The 21,051-nt window shown below is 34.7% G+C and overlaps 1 protein-coding gene and 1 long non-coding RNA gene across 5 annotated transcripts in view; both read left to right on the top strand.

The window, feature by feature from the left end:
* The window catches only part of LOC126878295 (uncharacterized), a 360,193-nt gene that overhangs the window by 129,279 nt on the left and 209,863 nt on the right, over window positions 1-21,051 (top strand). For 3 of the 4 annotated variants that reach the window (XM_050640955.1, XM_050640963.1, XM_050640936.1), the window contains exon 2: window positions 20,823-20,894. The exons of the other annotated variant lie outside the window; for it this stretch is intronic. The gene's annotated coding sequence lies outside the window, so the exon portion shown is untranslated. The remainder of the gene's footprint in view (window positions 1-20,822; window positions 20,895-21,051) is intronic. 4 annotated transcript variants of the gene reach the window in all.
* The window catches only part of LOC126863481 (uncharacterized), a 511,613-nt gene continuing 508,456 nt past the window's right edge, over window positions 17,895-21,051 (top strand). The window contains exon 1 of the long non-coding RNA XR_007688872.1: window positions 17,895-18,106. This is a non-coding gene — a long non-coding RNA (uncharacterized LOC126863481). The remainder of the gene's footprint in view (window positions 18,107-21,051) is intronic.

Here is a 21,051-nt window from a genome sequence, read left to right as displayed (position 1 = left end):
TTATCGCGCGATAAAAGCTTTAACGCGTATATACACGGTACGTTGTCAAAAGGGAACGGTATTTGTACAATATCATTTGTGAACGAGAATGTATATATGAATATACGAGAAGTTATAAGATATTTCTTACAAACGTATGTTTAGTAACAATTTGTATAGTACCACTGAATATTGAGGATTATTAATATAAGGGACAATTGACAAATACTTTAAACAGTTTTGCGATTTTTATGTGAAATATATGCTTGCATCGAATATCTTTCAACTTCTGTGTAGATTTCCAGATCTGTTTCAAATTTGATCGCTATAATCGCGATACTCGTGTCTCGCTACAATGCTGAAATTTCAAAAAGTATAATATAACGAGCATAATACGTTTATAAGAATTGTTCACGGTAGGTGTTCGAATATTTTCGCCAGGCACTGTATGTTGTATTTTCTTTCTGAAATAATGCGTTTTCTCTCTCTCTCTCTCTCTCTCTCTCTGTCTCTCGTCTCTACTCTTTGTGCTGCACGTTTGGCGCCTTCTAATCTCTGTCTCGCGTTTCTACCTGTATTTGTCCTCCTCTTTTTAATATTCAACTCTTTGTGCCGCTTTATCTCCTTCTCCGGCCTCTTTTTCCCTGTCTTCGCCTAAAATTCTGCGCGTTTTGTTCGTTCCATGGACGCGTTCCCTTCGTTTTCAGCTTTTTTCCCCCTGGCTCTACAGCCCTCTTTCAGAGCTCTCGCGTAATTTATACCGTATTCCGGTTGAAATAAATCAAATCGAGTCGTGGTTCTGGAAATAGGAATCGAATTAACATAGGAAGTTGATAGACGTGTGTTCATTTGCATAATTGTCACGTTTTCCTTTCCTTTTCCTGTACACGTCGGTGGAATTGAACGTGAAATAAGAAAGCATAGAACTTTATTTAGTACATTAATCGGAAAAAGCTAGTTAACTCGTCACTTTGACTGTCGATATTGCTTTATTCGCGTCTTCTACATTCTGACGAATCAGTCAATTTCTGTTGAAAATAAATTCTGCCGTACCTGCTGGATCCAGATTGCGAAATCCCAAGTGAAATTCTTTTTACTTTTGACAGCAAGATTTGTTCACGAAAGTGCGACTTAAAAATTCGTACGATAATTGTCTGAATTTTTATTTGGACAAACCTATAGCGCGTATCGTACATACATAACAATAAGTGTGAAAGATGATCTCACTAAATTTGACTTTGAGATTTGTTGTTATAATGAGTAATTGTTATAATTCTAATTGTATAATTTGTATAATTGTATAACTATTAGTTGTATAATTATAATGAATAATTGACTGCTGAAACGCTTTTGCGATCTCTGCAATATATATCTCACCAAATATAATCTTCGCAGTAGATACACTTTCAGATCTGTTTCAAATTCAATCGATATCATCGTAATAGACGAGTCTCATTACGGAACTTTTTAAGATGTTTCTTGCAACACACGTAACGTATCTACAAAAGGTTTCTAAGAGTGTTCAAATATTTTTTGATTTACCGCAGATATCATAGCGATCGTGTCAATAGATAATCCAGTTAACAAGTTCGTTCGAACGATATGTAATACGAGTTGTTTTAACGTGGATTGTCGACGAGTGAATAAGCGCTATTGCCACGATCGTGGTCGTTGCACCGGTGGTTAAAATGATGGTTTAGCCGATGACGTCAACGTCATCTCATGGTAACGATCAACATCTGACTCGAAATCGCACGTGGAGGTTCGAATACAGTGGCTGCTTGGTAACACCTCGCCTTGACACGGAAATATCCGCCTCTTGTTCGTGTAAATATTTTTTTGGTCACGAAGAGATTTTTTCTTCTTTAGCTATTGGAACGCCATTCTCCTTTTTTCGACGTTTTATGAGACTTCGTTTGCGGTTGTTGCCTTGCAGATTTATTTTAAGAAGGATTTTTAAGAAAAACCCGTTTTTAAGCAAGATTTTTTTGGAAAATAGTGCTAGAGGATCCAAAATACTTTGAACAATATCTCGTTCAAAAGCTTCGAACATATATTTTTTCCAGTTTCAATTTATTGCGTCAGTTTCAATTTAATAATAATTTAATATCGTTTTTTTTATTTTGAAATAAATTCCACCAAACATTTTAATCACGATGAAACAGAAAAACTGAGTTTTATTGTATAAATATCTAGTTTTGTATTATAGCTTTACTAATATCAATACATGTACTAAATTTTACAATATTCGACGTTACCAAGAGTCACATTATCAGACTACAATCAAAATCCGCTCTAACTGCTAAGCAATAAATAACTTTATAAATATTTAAGAATTATTCGTAATGAATAGAAAGTAGATTAATCGAAAATACGAAATATTACAACTTTCCTCTTGTGTACTTTGAGAAAGTAAGGATATTAAATAATTGTTGGAAAATAATTACGTTAAATCTTAAACCAAGATTAATGTTTAAAATCGCAGGTGACTCTTTTCAAAGCATGCACATTAGAATCTGACCCGTCACAATTCCATTCTATAGTTAGATCACCAAGCAAATGGTCCGTCCTTAATAATTTCTGCATCCACAAATTTAAACTCCGATACACACGTCAAGACTACTCCTGTACCTCTGGTGCAAAATCAGAAAATTGATCGCCGGTTGGTCCATTAAAACGAGGCTAACAACGCGATTAAATCGCTAATAAACACCATATTTTCGCGATGTTCTCCATTTCTCAAAATCAAACCTCGATTCTATATAGGAGACGAAAACTCGGCTCGTCGCCACGTTTACGCGTACATCCTCGTTCATAAATATCGGCACGCTTACAGAAAAGTAAGCTTCAAATATTCTTAGAAAATTATCGAAACGTTTAAGGGTTGTTGTGTTGTTTAGAATCATTTTTTCTTTTAAAATCAAAATTAACTGTTTTCGTGCGGATGTTTATGGTGGATAGATACGATACTCTGAAACGTGGATGCTTCATTTTCGACAAATTTTTCAGGGTGTAATAATTTTAAAAAATGCCTAGAAAAGTCATACATCACCATTAACCATTCCAAATTAACATTGCTACAGAATTTCTGACAGGTAATTTGTTGAAATATATTTTATATAGAAAATAGTATAAAATAAAACACGTGAAACGTAGTATTATTTTCGAATTAGCTTATAGAATTCTAAGTAAATAAAGGATCCGTATATTCAATGATGTAATACAAATTTTACTTTTATAAAGGCAACAACACGTTTATGTTTTCGTTTATGTCAATCACATTTAATTTTCTCAATGACGTCTAAATGAAGAGATCCCTGGGGATAACATGTGCGCAACCACGAATATTAGAAAAATATTTAGAGCAAATAGGATGCTTCCCGCAGCTTTTATTTTCAAGTTAATTCACTATAAATTTGTTACGTGTTCTAAATTCATTCGTTTTACCTATATCTTACGATGTACAAATATCAAAGAAGGGAAAGTGAGAATCTTCCAATTTCCTAATAATCCTTAATTTATCGTATACTTCTTGCAACTCTCCTGAACAACTTTTACAAATTCGTAGATGTTCCTCTGATCGCTTAATCGTCTGTTTTTAAATATCTGCTCCGATTATCGCCTTTCGTATAAACTCGGATCGTGTGCTAATGCTTATTACTTATGAACAGGGGTGTACATGGTCGTTTGTCTTTCTCGCGGGCAACGAGCAACGGTGCCGCATTAATTTCATTTTGTGCCGCTTAATTGCGGCAGTTCATCGTTCCGCCGAAAAAATAAACCGCCGCAACGTTGACAAAAAGGCGGCTAAAAAAGAAGAAGAAGAGAGGAAAGAGTAGGAAAAAACGGAGCGTACACGTCGTTGAACATGCCCGGCGAGTTTCGAACGATCTTTCGGCCACGTCTATGTGATGTATTCCTCGCTCTCTTTCTTCATGGCGTTCGTTTCACGATAAAACGTGAAGGTTCTCGACACGGAGAGAACTGCCACGTGGTGGTCTACGTAGACTAAACACGAACGTGGCCAAGGAAACCGAGAGAAAATTAGAGGGGTGAAAGAGGAAGAGAGAACGGCTAAGGCTGGCAACGCTTGTGCTCGAAACCAACGGAGGAAATAATTTTTTTGTTATTCTTCCGAGGCCACTGTCCGCTCGGGCTGCTCGTTCCGTTTAATCCTCTGATAGTTTATTCGCGATAATAACGTTGTCAGAGGGAAACGTTGCGCAGGTCTCCTCCAGCTGGCGCAACAGCCCCGTTGCATGCTTGCACAATGAGTAATTGTGCTTGACTTGAACTTCTTTTGAGGTGTTTTACTTTGCTCCTAAGGAGTGTTGGTATTTTATTTTTTGTTATTCATTGATCGATAGATACGTACTAAATGCGACGTTGTTTCTAACGTATATCCTGGATTTTAAAGAGGGAAGATCGTTAATCGAAGGATAATCAGCTTTAAGATGTCTGGTCAGCGTGAAAGTCGACCAACGTTTGATAATCTGTTGAAATTTTATCAGATATTTCTTGCTTATTCTACATCATATTTTTGAACAATTGACGAACATTTTTACTTTCTAAGAAATATTTATTTGTCTCTTAAAAGTTCAAAGGATAGAATACAATATATACAATAATTCAGGGTTAGTAATTGTATTTGTAGTGAATTTACAGATGTAACAAAAATTGTTTTCTTTTTCTTTCTTTTTAGAGTATTTTCAGCTAATGAAATGAAAGATTGCTATATAGAAGCAAGTCGCATACGTAAAGTAGACTTCCCAAAAAAACGAAAACGAAAAGGGTGTTGTATTTCAACAAGGATGTGTCAACAAGAAGGTGCTTTGATATCATAGACTTCTTTTTCGCTATAATATAACTTGATGTCATCGTTTTAAGATCGTTTTTCCTAAAAATAGGATTCTCTAGAATGTAGAGTAATTTCCAATGTTTAACGCGGTAGAAATCCTGTACAATTTATTATTCTTTGATAATTCCGAAGACTTGCACCTTTCGATTCTCACTATTTAAATTCCAAACATATTGCAAGATATTCTGCAACATATTTCCATATAAAAATCCTCTGTCAATTTACGTTATTCGCTTCCTCTAAAAACTTTGTCCATCTCATTAAATTAAAACTAATTTAAACGTATAGAAATTCTTAATTCATAAAAATAAAAACGAAAGGTTCAGTAAGTACGGTAGTAGTCTAACGCGGCTTATTATACTCAAATTATTTCAATTATAAATTTCGTTACATCCGAAATGCATTCGAAATTCTCAGTACCACGAGGTGGATTCTTTTTCACTGACAAACGAATTCAGCTTCTCCGATCCGAGCAGGAGAGGAGCTCGAGTCAGCGCGAGGACGCGCGACAAACTCGCGAGCGTGCTTAACGCGCGGCCGGAACACTCGGCGTTGGTCGCGCGTGCTACCTTTTTCCTGTTTGCTTCTTCACCGCGAAGAGTTTAGCCGGCCAAAAGGGAGTGCTTTTAAGCGCGGCTGCCAGGAAACGCGTTTCTAGAGACCGAGGCTGCTTTTTTAAATTCGCCAGCTCGCGACTCGATGCTGCGTTTTTTCTGCACCCGTCCTTATCCCTCCTTCGTCGCGGATGAAATAGTTCCACCGATGTAATTTAATAAATGCACGAGCGTTTTTCCGCCTCCAACGTCCCGTCCAAACTTTCGGATCGACTGTTCGTAGCTGGACTCGCTCGATTCCCATCCGCCGAAGCAAATGGTGAAAACCTTGCATTGACTGTTCCGTAGGAAATTTTGTATTCGGCGAATTCTGCATTTATTTCAGTTTTAATTTTCAATTTGGTTAATGCACGAAGTATTTTCAGATTCGTGGTATAAGTACAGAGAAATATTTTTCTACGAGGAAGAGAAATAAAAAATGTTACGATAAAATCGAGTAGTTCGAACCTTTATTTCGGAGAAAATGAAGTTTCAGGACGAATTAAAAGATAAGATGGTATGATGGACGAAATCGTTTACACGTAATCCCACGAGAGGATTCGCAGTAAGCGGTTCGGCAGAATCAAATGAAAATCTCTTGACCGGTGCCTGACTTGTGGTGACCTGATCGTGTACCGTGATCGATACTCTGAAGAAGATATGTAATGAAGTTTTTCAGCTTGCAGCTTCGTTTTGAAGAAAACGAAGATTTAAGACGAGTTGGAATATCCTGATGTTAGACGAAGCTAAGCTAAATTGAATTATTTTAACAAAAGAAAAGATAAGCAAAGAATATAATAATGAAATTCAGTTGTTTCATTCGAGGACTTGTTTCGCAGAAAATAAAGTTTAAGGATGAATATAAATAAAGTTTAAGATGAGCATTTGTTATTGGACTATGTTTCTTTGTGCTGAATTTTATTGAATGTTTATTGAGTTGAAGAAACGCAATGAAATGAAATATTATGTATGTTTATTTGTCTGAATTTTGTTGTACAATTAAACTAATATTATAGCATGTAATGTATAATTCAAGTTACAAGTTACCAGCGTTAAGTAATTTTTTTGTAATATTGACGACAAATGATATAAACCGATGATTTAAAATGTAAAATTATTAACAGAAGGATACAATAGCGTACACTTGTCACTCATTAATTCGGTAATATTATTGTATTATTTAGTAAATTATTATAGAATAGAGGTTCTTAATTTCATATTCTCAAAAATGAAATTTCGGAGGAAAAACTGTTTAAAACTTTTTATGTATATTATTCTACTTTTTATAGAATTTGTGGATGCCTTGCTTTTGCACGTTTGTTTAAAATACACAGTTGAGATATTCTTTATATTCTTTATGTAATACATCAAACGATTGTTTGGAAAACACGTAATTTTCTTCGAATATAGTATATTTGTGTAAAATGTTGACGAACACTTTTCGAAGAATATTTTTGCGTTCTATTCTTTATTCCATGATTCTTATTATTAACAGAGAATAAAAATCTCACATTTTAAATATCGAATATTTTATCCGTAAAATATTCAAGAATACCAAATGTGATATAGAAAGTAATATTTTAATTCTTCTAACGTTTCGTTTGCATTTCTGACAAATTTATATCTCTAATTTCAAGTTTCTTAATCCCAGTTGAACATTAAAAAAGTATTCCTCTATTTCTATCGAATAATTTCATAAATATCGATGAATGTCGTAAATATGGTAATCGTAGTAAATAAATATATAAATAAATAATAAATTTATAATAGTATTTTTCTCTTGAAAAACATTATTACACCTTGTAAAACATCATTTATAAATGCATAATTTTTCAATGTCCAAAGTATATCGTTAGATGTACGTAATGCTGTTTTAAAAACTACACTTCGTCGTACTTTTAGTTTCTCTGTTATCTGCTGAAATTGATACGCTTTAAATTCAATAAATTCGATATTCGTGTCAATTAAACACGATTGATAATAAATTTGAAATATTTCCTGTTCTCGAGAGCCGCGTTGCGTATCAAACACGCTTTAACTATTGATAGACATTCGATTTTCTGTTTCGAAAATTTTCAAGCAAGTCTACCGTGTAAAGATTTCATTTGTCCCGAATATCGCGCAAAATCTAGAAGATTTCGAATAATTTTAGAAAATACGATGTATCTGTAACAAAAAATGTTAAAATACATGTTTCCATTCAGCTGTTTAAATTATATATTTATTACATCCAATATTTCACGTATTACGTTTTATGTTTAATATTCTACATTCCATATTGAATATTTAATATTTCCAATTTTATATATTTTTTAAACAGCGCTACGCGATCCAACGTTTCGTTTCGATTGAAATGGAATTGAAATCGAATACCGCTGAATTTTAATCATCGTGTATTTTCATGTACTGTATTATACCATACTCGTGCATCATTCTCATGGTGCCTTTCCATTGCATTATATTCGTCAAACTTTATATTTTTTAAAGTTACTTGATATAAGATATACAATGTTTTAACAAATTCGAACAAGAATAAAATGCTTCGCTATCGTACTCTTCAACGATTCTACTATATTAGAGCTACTAATGTAAATAATATTTTGTATACGTATAATATTTTACACATATACAGGGTGGTTGGTAACTGGTGGTACAAGCGGAAAGGGGGTGATTCTACGCCAAAAAAAGAAGTCGAAAATATAGAATACAAATTTTTCGTTTGAGGCTTTGTTTTTGAGAAAATCAACTTTGAATTTTCGCTCGGTACGCGTGCACTTTATCGCGTCTCGATATAACGGATCTCACTGTAGATCGTTGTCTCGATTGACGTTATTTTTAAAATTTTAAAATTTTAAAATTTTAAAATTTTTAAATTTTTACATTTTTAAATTTTTAAATTTTTAAATTTTTAAATTTTTAAATTTTTAAATTTTTAAATTTTTAAATTTTTAAATTTTTAAATTTTTAAATATTTAAATTTTTAAATTTTTAAATTTTTATTCTATATTTTCGACTTCCTTTTTCGCGTAGAATCACTCCCTTTCCGCTTGTACCACCAGTACCAACCACCCTGTATAATTTATCGTTTGCTATTGACAATTTTAGAAAAGTATATCTCTCCGGGCTTCACAAAATACATTTTTCGTTTCAAGCATTTCCAATAAACAATATGTTTTTATCACATAGAGTCTGTGTTCAGTTTGTAAGAAACAACAAACACACACGTACTTTGCTATTTACAATAGATTTTTATAAAGAAACACGTCTAAACCTCTAATATAAAAATTAAGTATAAACAAAAAGAATTATAAATTACGTAATATCGTTTTATAATTTATTATCTAACGCATTGCTGATGATGAAATATCACGTATTTTCTATTTATCAGCCAAGAATAGTCTTCATATGCAAATGTCAATATTTTGAAGTTTTCTGGCGATCTCTGTTACGCGCATTAATTTTCCAGGTCAATTAATAGAGAAAAAGTCATAAAAAAGGAAACGATATCGTAGATGTTTGTACAAGTATCCTTTTCAAAAATATCAACTGATGAAAATACGCATGTTTATCTGAATTCATCAATTCTTCTTATTCTTATATAAATTTAAATCTGTATGAACACAACTAAAGCATTGGGACACTAGCGGAGATTTGTTTTACTCTTTAGATATTTCTAATCTTTCCTCTGTTTCGCTCTCTATATTTCAGTATAAAATATGAGAATGAGAAACTCGTTTCGAAAACTTTATACATTTTTCCATATTTCATACTGCATATGTATATTTAAATTTCTTATAAACGCATGAAATTCCGCAGTTTAGTCGATTGGTTTTTACAGTTCACAGACTAATAACACAGCTATGATAGAACGATTTTCCACACGATATTGACGGCGATTGGAATCGTAATAGCGATGAAAGTTCAAAGTGTGAACTTTAACGATGCAATTGTCGCACAAGCGAAAAAATGGAAAGTATTAATTCGAAGATTGACTAGGTAATTTCATGAACAGATTACGCGATGGTTTGATGTTTCCTTGTAACGAGAATAATTGATTTATCGAAAACATTCAATTACATTCGACAAGTTCTTAAAATAATAGAAAAAGGGATTAGAAACACCGGTAACTTAAAGATATTTGCTGAAATTAACAATGAGTTTTAACAATTGACAAATCATAAATAATTTAAAGATACGCCAGGGGTCAAAAGTTTGGATGTGCAAATAGCTTTTGTATATAATCTGTGATCTGCTGTGTTCACTATCGTGTTTTTATCCTAACGAAATAAAGTTTCTCCTTAATAAACGAGTAAATCCAACAATGTCCGGAGATTCGCAAACTGTGTTAAAAATAATTCTCGGCAAAGCCCGATCTCTAATCCTCTATTTGAAGCATCGTATCCACGAGCGCCTCGTTTTCTTCAACAATTTCGAACGGGCAATAAATCTGTGCATCGCACGTACAGGTCAGGACAAAGTGTTTTCGGTTGGAGGGAGCCGCGTGTTCGGGTCCGGTCGAAGATCGATAATTTTGCACGAATCAGTAGAGGAGCGTTTGCGTTTCGGTGGCCTGTAACCTGCATTTCCGATAGAACGGTTTGCTAGCAAACGATGCATTACACGCCGATGCGGAGCCCCGGATGTTCACTTTGATGTGCTGGCGTGTCACGCGCGCGCGATCCAAGCTGCGTCGATTCACCGATAATCAAAAATGCGTGCTACGAATTTTGTCTCTCTGTCATCGTCTCTGTTTGGCGTGTGGACTACAAGAGAGAGAGAGAGAGAGAGAGAGAGAGAGAAAGAGAGAGGGGGAGAAAGAGAGAGAGAAGAAGAAGATCGACGATATCAAAGCGTCGTCGAGATGAAAAGTTAATAAATTACATCGATACGCAGCGGCGAAATTGGGTCAATGATAAATGGGAAGGCGACGAAAGAAGGCGAAGGCTACTATCGCCATTCGTCTGGAATTCTTCCTATTGTCATCGTTGTTATTCTTATATCGCTGTTATCTGGCTGTTGGTTATCGGATTAGTGTCGCTGGATCGTAGTTTTCGCCAGAATTCCTGCGTATTATGATACCTTTCCTCTTTCTTTTTTCGAAGGGTAGCGTGGAAAGTGATAAGAGAGATAAAGTTGTTTCTTTTCTCGTTTTCGAGTAATTTATTAGGAAGAATTGCGAGTTGATTTTGAGTTGTATGTAGAGTGAGGATTTTTATTCGTTCATGGGAGATTTAGAGATAGAGCACATAGATGATATAAATATATGCAAAAATATATAAAATAAACGAAGTATAGTTACTACTTACGATATTTGAAGGCTACGGAGGAAATGTGCGATAAGTCATATGTTTTGTCTCGTATGAAGAAACGATTTTAAAATTTAACTCGCTGTTGGCTAATTCCATATTGTCTAAACAATTTTCTATTTGATTTAGAAATGAAATAATATGTTATTGCTACTGGTCTATTCTCGAGTATTCTAGAAATATTATACAAATTATACAAAACTTGTTAGATTGGCTATTTTTAACAGGTAATGGTATCTTTGCACATAGTGGACAAAAATTAACGAATGATAACAAAAATTACAAACTTATATCTTTTCGCATTATTGCAATATTTCAGTGATTTTTCACACAAATTTCTATTTAGACACACTGATTTCTATTTTTGCGGCCTACTACTCAGACAGTCTTTGTAGTTGAAATTTTGTTTATTCTCCAGGGAAGAATTATAATTATAGTTGCAATACGTTAATTCACTTTGAATTGTAGTAAATATAAATGGCTATTTCGGGATCAGTGTAATAATATATTAGAATACAATGGTATAGCGAAACGTAAATAGAATTGCATAGTATTATGTACATGTAACTTCCAATGTACACATTGTTAGGGAAGGTTAATTTAAACGTAGCTGATTTTGCTTAATTTTTATTTGGAACATGCTTTTGAAAAGCATTCTATCCAATTTTTGCTTCTTGGAATATTACCAGTAGATATAAATATTCCGTTCCTTTCTTTGTCTATATCAGGCTAATTTCTTATGCGAAAACGTAAGTTGATTCAAGCGTGATCAATTCAAGTTGAATGCTTAACACCGTCTTGATTAATACTTTCGTAGGAATTGTTTGAATTTCTTAAGGCTTTAAGAGTATCTTCTTCTTTTATTGCGCGTAGAATGGCACTGTATGATTCTTATCTCGTATACTTTAAGGATAAATATGGATAAACCATGGTTTTAACTCTTTCATTTCTACGACAGCCTTATGATTACATATTCAGAATTACGAAATACGTAGAACGTTACTTTCGTCAACAACTAATCCTAGAATCGTAGAATTGTAAATTTTATTCCACGTTTAAACAATCTTGAATATCGACAGAATGTCACGTAATAGGCAAAAATATTACAGATAAAGATAAACGTTAACGCCTTTTTTTACCAAGTTCCCAATTGCCACGTTACACTTCAGAAATCGTAAGTATCAAGTATCGAAGGGCTCGAGTGTTTTATTTCTCGAGTTTACGCTCTTTCCGCCGTTAGACAGAGAATTATCGTACAAGTATGTAATAAAACGAATTCCTCTAATTTCTGGCCAGGTAACGTCGAGTTTCCGCGAAACTCTGACAAAAGTGGAATCATATTTTACCATACACGTACGCTGGGAACTAGCCGATTGAACTTACCGCGATTTTCCTCCAACTTTCCTCTCCGCCAGGCGAAGGAGAACTTTTCTGACAGTAACGTAATTTCGCGAAGAGTAGTCGCTGGAGAACGAGAGGAGGAGTGCAAGGTGAGGATAGAGAAGTCGATCTTTGTTTGGGTCGAAGAGAAAGAGGAGAATGGTTGCGAGATTAAATGTGGGATAAAAGGGCAAGACGAATGAAAAGAAAACGAAGAAAGGACGAGGAGCCGTGGGCTATACACGGCCAATCTTTCGACGATATTTCATCGCGCGTTTGGGATCCAGCGAATTATCGATAAATAAATAAGTCATAAGCAAAAATCGAGGATGATGAGGAACCTGTTAAGATGAAAGATTTGTTGCAAGGCTTTTGATCGTTTTTTTCTTTTTTTTTCGTATGGACATAACGATTAACGTATTTACCGTGACTTTTCGATTTGAATTTGAGATGATATCTGAAATGGTTGAAGTGGTAATTTGGGAAATTCGTGGCTTGACACGTGGATTATGGTAATGACGAGCCGTTTATAGTAGAAGACATGGACGGTTAAACTCGCGACGAAAGATACATGAAAAAGTATATCAACGTATAATAAAAGCAGGAAAACATATATTTGACGGAAAATCTACGAAATCTTGATCTTCATGCCAGGTTTTAGATTATAATAAAAAAAATCAGATGTTACTCAAAGTTCAGTTAATTTATCATGCACAGAAATTTACGATATCTTTAACATTTTTGTCAATTTTCATATAGAAATTATATTGTATTCAATTATCTAGAATTCGTATTTTGATCTTGTCATCATGGATGGAGCGTGACTTTCTATGGTGTTCTTGATTTTCTTCGTAAGACAATATTCTTTCACTAATTTTTTAAGCGCAATAGTATCAAAGCGTTGCAAACAAAACATATAATATTACTATTGTTACAATATTACAATTGAATTACAATTGAAACAGAATATTCAACGTACGAAATTTCTCTGGCTAATTTTTCATCAATCAAGATTCTTTCAGGAATTCCACGTTTCATAATAAAAATTCATATTTCAACGAAATTCTATCCTTACTTATATCGACTTTCCAAATATCTAATATTACTAAATATTTGCCAACTTGCCACTGTGTATTAATTCGTAACATGGTTGGTTTGGTTCTGACACCAATCAGTGGGAATTATTTCCGGCTAATGATTAGTGGCACGGAAATAGAACAACTTGTTTAAAAATTCATGAAAAATCTTCGCTTATATTCTCTTTCGTTCAATCAACTTTGTGACGTCAGCCACGACCTTTGCCTGGCCCGATTCGTTTGTGCATGTAGAACATTTGCACGATGTTCTCGAATCGGGAAGTATGAATTGCATTAGTATAAAGTTATATCTTTGGAGGTAATAGGCTTACTGCGCTGTGATCAATCGCTTCAAGCGTTTGTGTTTCCTTCTTCCGGGTATTGGCCAACTGAGAATATCTCATCGTCAAATAATATCGCTTTTGAGGAAGCGATTCGTGATTTCTCCCGTCATTTACTAAATTTATCTAATTTTTCATACACTTCGTTGATAATTACCTGTCAATCTTCAGTTCTCTATTTATGGCGATAAACAACGATTTAAGCGTGAAAAGTTACACACATCACATACAAAAAAAAAAAAAAAAAAAAAAAAAATACAGCAAAATACGATGGAATGGAATGATGCAACGTTTTCTTCTAAGGAATATTTTTGTAGAAATATAGGAGTTTCGGCAAATTTCCTCTTACAAAATTTCCTCCATTCGGTAATAAACAGTAGCTCGACCCAGATTCTAGGATCACGTTGTGTACATGTATCCGAAAACTGCACTCGTGGCATTCATTTAACGTCAAACACAGTTCCCATCAGCTTCGTCGTTAAACTGCACTTTACGCTATATTATCTGAAGGAACCATTTCCGACGTATTCTTCGACATTACGCTATAAATTCGTAATTTTCTCACTTCGTGTATGGAGAGTATTTCGTATTTCGTACGAGAGAAAGCTTGATCTTCACTCGGCAAGGAATTTCCAAAAATAAAATTGTGGAATCTATGTGAAAGCAACCGCAAAGTGTGAATTCAAGGAAAATAAAATATATAACGTTATAGATAATGGATTCCAAAGGCTCTAACAGTTTTTTAACACTTTTCGGGTCGCATTTATCACCTCCAAAATGTGTGCCTTATGGCGATTGTTCGAGGTGCTTTCCTACTTAAATTTCGTCGACACACTAAACTTACACAAAAGAAAGAAAGAAATTGACCAATAAAACTTTAAACGATCTCTGTTTATGCTATATTTTTCATAGAAAACATCTTAGCAGGACAACAATTGACATTATGTGAGAAATAGCGAATAAACGAGCAACTGTATTTGGTATTTGTGTTCCGCTTTGGAACTTGATATTTGTTTAATAATATGAAGCGATATAAATTAAAAGTAGACAATATACGAATATATAGAAACAACATAAACACATAACGTAAAAAAAAAAAAAATGTATTAAGATGAGTTAAGACTAAATCAGCTAATTGTTCCAATGACTGATCAAATGTAAAAAATAATAAATATTCAGGAACAAAGCTGTGAAGGTAACGAATATCTATAACCATAAATTAAAAAGAAATAGAACTAATGGATTTCAAAGAAACTATTTTTCAAATTCAATCGGCCAATTATCGCCTATATGTCGCTGCTGAACGCTGTTCGGTTTAAAATTCAGAGAACAATGAGGATATTTTTGCGAATTAACAAATCCACCGGTTGAAAATTGATACACGGTTGAAATGATGTACCATGTGCACGATAGTCGCGCATTTTGTGCCGAGTTGTTCGTATAATAGCGATGATGTAATTTTCAGACGCGTATGCATCTCCAATGCAAAGGGATATGGCATCGTATGTGTTGCGAGTGCACGCCCTGCATTGTAAAATGTCGCGTGGAAAAGGATCGTTTGAACGAAAATACGGTTAATAAAAAAGCGGTGTTTCGCCATGTTGCGCGTACAAAAATTGGTAGTAGCGCAAATGCTCCTAATGAACAATCATTATGTGTAACAATTTGCAAAAGTGTCGCTTGTGAGCTAAAACACAATTACTGTTCGTTGAACTCGTTAAAAATTATCGCGAACAATTACTTAGTGTAGCAATTTGTAAAAGAGTCGTTTCAGCTAAAATGTAATTAGTGTTCGTTGACCTCGCTAAATTTTACTATTTAATTACTACGGAAAGATTGCAAAAATGATTATATATATATAAAAAAGGAAACAAAAGAAGCATAGGTATAGTAAAGTACACAAAAATATAAGATTCAGCTGGCGTAGTCAGCTGTTTAAAAAATTAATTCGGAGTAAGGGAAGATAGAAACGCGAAGAGTATACACAGTAACAAGTAACTTCTTTTTCTCTTATTCAGCGTGTAGAATTTTTTTCTTTTTCTGTCTTTTATTTCACGTTTGCTACTGGAGATTGAATCAAGGACCAGCAGCAAACTTATCATTTCTATTCGTTGTACGTAAAAATCGCAACCGTATTGGCGTTTCTATCAACGTTGAAAGGAAAGTGGCTTTCATAAAGTAAAATAGGACGTGGGAAATACAGATAGTTCGAAATTTGCATGTCTATGTTGACTTGGATCGTTTACCACTTTCGCGTAAATTTACTATTTTGCTCGGACATCGGTAATTAATGACAATGAACAGAGAATAACGATGCTCGTGGTCGTACTCATCGTTGATTGAAACATTCACGTTGAAATGATCTTCGTGGATTCGCTATTTTCCTATCGAATGAATACGGCGCTAATTTTGTGCATTTCGTGTTACTTCGAATTGAATTTGAACGATTACGTAAATTCTGTTTTAAATTTACTTTTATTCGACGAAGATATTGCGCATTTTAAAATGAAATATTGACGCAGACGAAAAGAGAAAAGCGAATAGAATACTTTGTCCAATATCAATTGTTATAAACGAAAGAGTATATTCCCTTTATCAATGATATATTATTTTTATTCTGTATTTAAAATTGTAATTTAAAACTGTATTTCAATATCGAATTTTAATATTACGTTCTATCAGACTAGATTTTGTTACATGTGGATCATAATCGGTATCAGTGTGACTCACAAAGAGAGAGCTGTAGGAGGTGTCCGCCTCCGATTTTGACCTACATCGTAGGACAGTAGAGTACACTTTTCTTTTCTTACGTAGAAAGCATTACGCGTAAATATCGTGTATCTTTAAAAATTCTAAGCGACAAAGGTACAAACAATCGTCTAACGTAAACTCTTCTATTTCAAACTCCGCTATCGAAGATGTACGAAAGTAATTTTACCAGATTAGTACAATTTAGCTGAAGAGACTAAATCCAATGGAAATATGAAACTTTAACTCGATATTTTTATTTTATTTTTTCCTTAACAATACCTATATACTCCTTCGTAACAATTATTTTCTTATCGGGCAAAAGATCCGAGTCCTGCTGTATAATAATTAAACGATATAATTGCACATATCTGTTTTCCAACAGGATCACAAACAAACACTTTAAATTCGCAAAAATCTCATAGAAATGATCAGCAATGCCAAACCATGTACCGTTTACGTCACTTAGAGACTCTTCGTCCTTTAATTGCCTCATCTCCCATTTTTCAGCCCGAGGCCACCTAATTATCAGTAATCGAGAATGACATCTCCTCTCTCTTCAAATTCATCCCATGCTGTTCATCATCGCAAACATTCTCAAACTCCAATTACAAAGTTACAACCTTACAAACCGTGCAACCCATTTCGATCGTATAATAAAAGCTAAGAGGGCCACGTTTCCACGTCGCGGAATTCATATCGGCGCTCTCTGCTTCTCGATGGTCCTCGATGTCTAAAAGATTCGGCGTGTCAGGGATAATAAGAGCGCGGGGATCACGTCCGATCATTAATCCGCGAAATACCAAGTGGATTGGGTCGGAGTTTCGGCGAGTGAAAAAAGCGTAAACGCGTGTTAGCGCCGGATGCATTGCAGCAACGTTGACTGATTCGGGGCCAACGTTGCGTTAACGCAGCATTTCATTTGCAACTCTTTTTTTTCCAATAAATTTACATAATTCAATTCTGTTTTCTGTTTCAAGGATTCGTAGTAATTCGAAGATGGTATTCTACTGGGGGTAGCCATTCACATGTTATTTAGCAATTAAGTTAGAAAAATTTACCAAATGTCCAGCTGGACAAATTGTAAAGTACAAATTAAATAAATAAAAAAAAAAGGATTCGTAGTTAGAGTTGATGGTTTTTTCGCCACTGTCTATTTCACATAGATCTTACGATTCTATGAAAGTTGGAGAAATTGAAATAAGGGAAACCTGTACGAAATTGTATTATTGCAAGGTAAAACGTATATCGTGCTTATCTCCATAGCTGGTTTAAGATCTTCATAAGTAATTAAAAAGAAATTGGCGGTCATTTGGCCACTACTTTTCACCATATTCAAGCGTTTGTCGATAAAAATGTATTACAAAGCTCGTACATCACGGAGAATTATTAAGTTTCCTGTATTTTCAACTGTTTCGATCTTATTCTCGACGCTACACGAAGAAATATATTAACAGTGTCTATTTACAACATGTTTTTAAAACTATCGCCGGTCATTTTTGTCTTCGTATTTGGTTGTAACGTGTATGCGCGAGGTTGCATTTCGTACCCCACTGTTCTCAAACTGTCGTTTAACCTTTTGGCAATAACGGCTAAAAAACAAATGTCGACGAACAAATAAGCCAAGGCACGTGAGAAGAAATAACAATGAAAATAACTTTTGCGTATAGAAACATGGCGTAAACCAGTTGAACGAACATTTTGAACTGCAGTTGCTGTGAATACGAAGAACTTAACGATTCTCGATATCACCATTTCAGATCGGTTTATACACGAGTTTCATTCATTCTAATATCATTCAGTAGCTTCGATCAAGATCGATATCGTACAGTACGATTTTACACAGCCCACGATCCAAGATCGAAGAAAGAAGAGATTTCGTTTCATCGTTAACTATTGTCACTGCGCTTGGACTTTCGAACTCTACGTTTATCACTTCACATTCATTATGAAGGCGTTTCGTAAGCACAAAGTCTGTTTTCTAAATTAAAAAACCATAAACCTAGAACCTTGAACATACAATTTTCTACGATTTTCCCATACTTATAACATCGTGATAAACAGACGTCGCTTGGTCTTCATCGCGTTGACTGCCATGCAGCTTCTTGCATAGTAAATATCTTACCCTAAAAACCGCTTTAGATTCGAAGCTACTCTGACTCCCTTTCTGACAATGTTCATCGATCCAGGTCGTTCGCATCGTTGAATACTCCTCGATCTCTGCCGCAAAAAATATATTTTTAATTTCTTACTTCAGTCATCCTGAGAAATTCAGTAAAACGTGGGTCACCGATGATCACCGTGGCGGTTGAGGTGTCGATGGGCGAAGAAGTGTGAGCGAGTGGAGGACACAGAATGGGAAGGAAGGGGTAGAAAGGGCGTGAGAGAGAGGAAAAAGGGGGAAGGAGAAAAAAATAGTAGGAAAGGAATATCGAGAGGGGGTAGGCTGAAAGGGGGATGCGGGAAGGAGAAGAACGCAGGTGAATGCGAATGGGCAGCGCAGGGTGTGACGCGAATGAATGCGATCCAACGCCATTTTGAAAGGATACCGCCGGCGGACGAGGCGGGAAAAGTGGATTGCAAAAATGTCCAAGGTATGCACTTCACGGCGTCGCGCTCGAATCCGTCGTGGTTTTCGTGACCGCGAGATTCTTCGAGGGTCGACCGATTCGCACCCTTCGGTTTTCGCAATCGTTTTCTTAGTCGCGAGTGCTCGCGTCGTACTCTCGTGTTTCGTTACGGTACGAGGTGATAGGTGAAGGTGTTGATGGAGTTGCGTACGATGACGGTTGATTCCTTGGAAGATCGTGGAAGGCTGTGACGTTAGTTGAATTCGTGGAGAAGGTAAAACGATTAGAACGTTGTTGCCGTTTTATTAGAACCAGAAGCAATGAGAGGTCGATAGGTTGTTTTGATGGAAGTAAGCAAAGAACGTACGTACACTTGCTCACGGAGGTATTCGAGTATTTATCATAGGGAACTTTCATGTGTAGACACGTTCCATGTGTTATATAAAACAGCTTGAGATTTCATTAGCACTCTGATGAAACACGATTATGACTTATACGTATGGATTGGTAGAAATTGAGATTTATCGCAAGATATTATCGCAAACGTACATTTAGTAAACAATTAGTGTACAGTGTGCACAGCCACGTCTGATGTCTAATAATAAGTGTTAAGGATTTATTGTTACTTATTGGTTTATTTATTTATTGCCACGACGACTTTGTCTTGCTCGATATCGAGGATTATTAATGGTGTAATAGATAATTGACTAATTGTCTAAATAATTTTCTGATTTTTGTAAAATATATACTTGTATTAAATGTCTCGTAATTTCTATATATATGTTGTAGATTTGTTTCAAACTTCAACAATACAGATACGATAGCTGAATTTCATTACACACATGGTGCTTTTCAAAATGTTTCCTATAACACGTGTAATATATTCATGACAGGTATCTACAGGTGTTCAGATACTTTCGTAAGTCCGTATAGATCGTTGTTCTTATAGTTAGTTAATTCCGTTAGAGAAACATAAGGAATTAAATTACTGTTTCGTTAGAAAATATTAACGACCAACAAGCTGTAAAGTTATATACGTTTATGCTGACTATAAACATGTAAAAATAGACCAGAACGTGTAAAAACTTAATAAAAATATATGATATCTCGTGAAAGTTTATCTTTTTGAAATCATTATTTGCGTGTTTCACATTTAATAGGTACCAGACTTGCAACAGTATCTTGTTACCATACTGTTACTTGATCAAAATTTTTTCTACGAAGTAACGTTTTTGACGTGCAGAGTTGGTGATCAACAGAAATTTTATCACTATATGACGTTATATTTTATGCAAAATTCTTTATACGAAGAAGCTTATACAGTATAAATTACAGTAAAAATTTGCCTTCAGAGAACGATCCAAATAATAATTTAAATAATTCTCTATTTCACATAATATGTAAAATTACGTACGATGTATATACGATGCGTTACACTGCTTTACGCTAAACGTATTCTTTAAACTCACAAAAGAATCGTATTTTAATTTCACTTTACCGAGACTTCATGAAATATGACCTTGTATCCTTGCAACAATCGAACGTCATGTTTTAAGAAAATATTTATATTCTAAGGAACCAAACGACACGAAAGGTAGAAGGTCGAATCTTCTTGAAAAATAATTTGAACGTTAAATTTCGAATTTAATCAAAGTATGCAATCTCGTTATTCTCTTGTGCAAAAATTTACGCAAGCCAAATAATGTTCAACCTTTCAAGTATTCTTTTTCCAAAAATTCCAAAATACAAGTGAAATACCATCTTGAACATGTCTGTTCGAGAGAATTATTTACACGTGTCGAAAGATTGCACTTCAGGTATCGCCTGATGAATATCCGAGAACCGCGGTCACCAACGAAAGAAAGCTGTAAACGAGATTTATTCAAAGACAGGAATATCAGAATTTGCATTAATCGCCAACTTCGAACTCGATACATTTCCATGAAACATCACGATTGTCGTTTCTTTCAGAATCTACGAACGATCTCGTCACTGCGGCGAACAGCGCGCTCTTAATCCTCTATAATCTACTGTAACATTCAGGTAAAGTTTCCAACGCATACTATACTTGTTTCCAGTTTGATTTGTTGCGTTTTCCTTTTTTTTTTCCTTTTTTTTTTCGGAATGCGCCAAGTAGTCGCTAATTTTTATCGAAGCTTGAGATACAGTGTGGACGTTCGCTGTACAATCTTGTGTTTAT

The sequence above is a fragment of the Bombus huntii genome, chromosome 1, assembly GCF_024542735.1.
Source record: "Bombus huntii isolate Logan2020A chromosome 1, iyBomHunt1.1, whole genome shotgun sequence".
NCBI lineage: Eukaryota > Metazoa > Arthropoda > Insecta > Hymenoptera > Apidae > Bombus > Bombus huntii.
The sequence above is the reverse complement of the archived record's forward strand: the minus strand, read 5'-3'. Positions and strand labels throughout refer to the sequence as shown.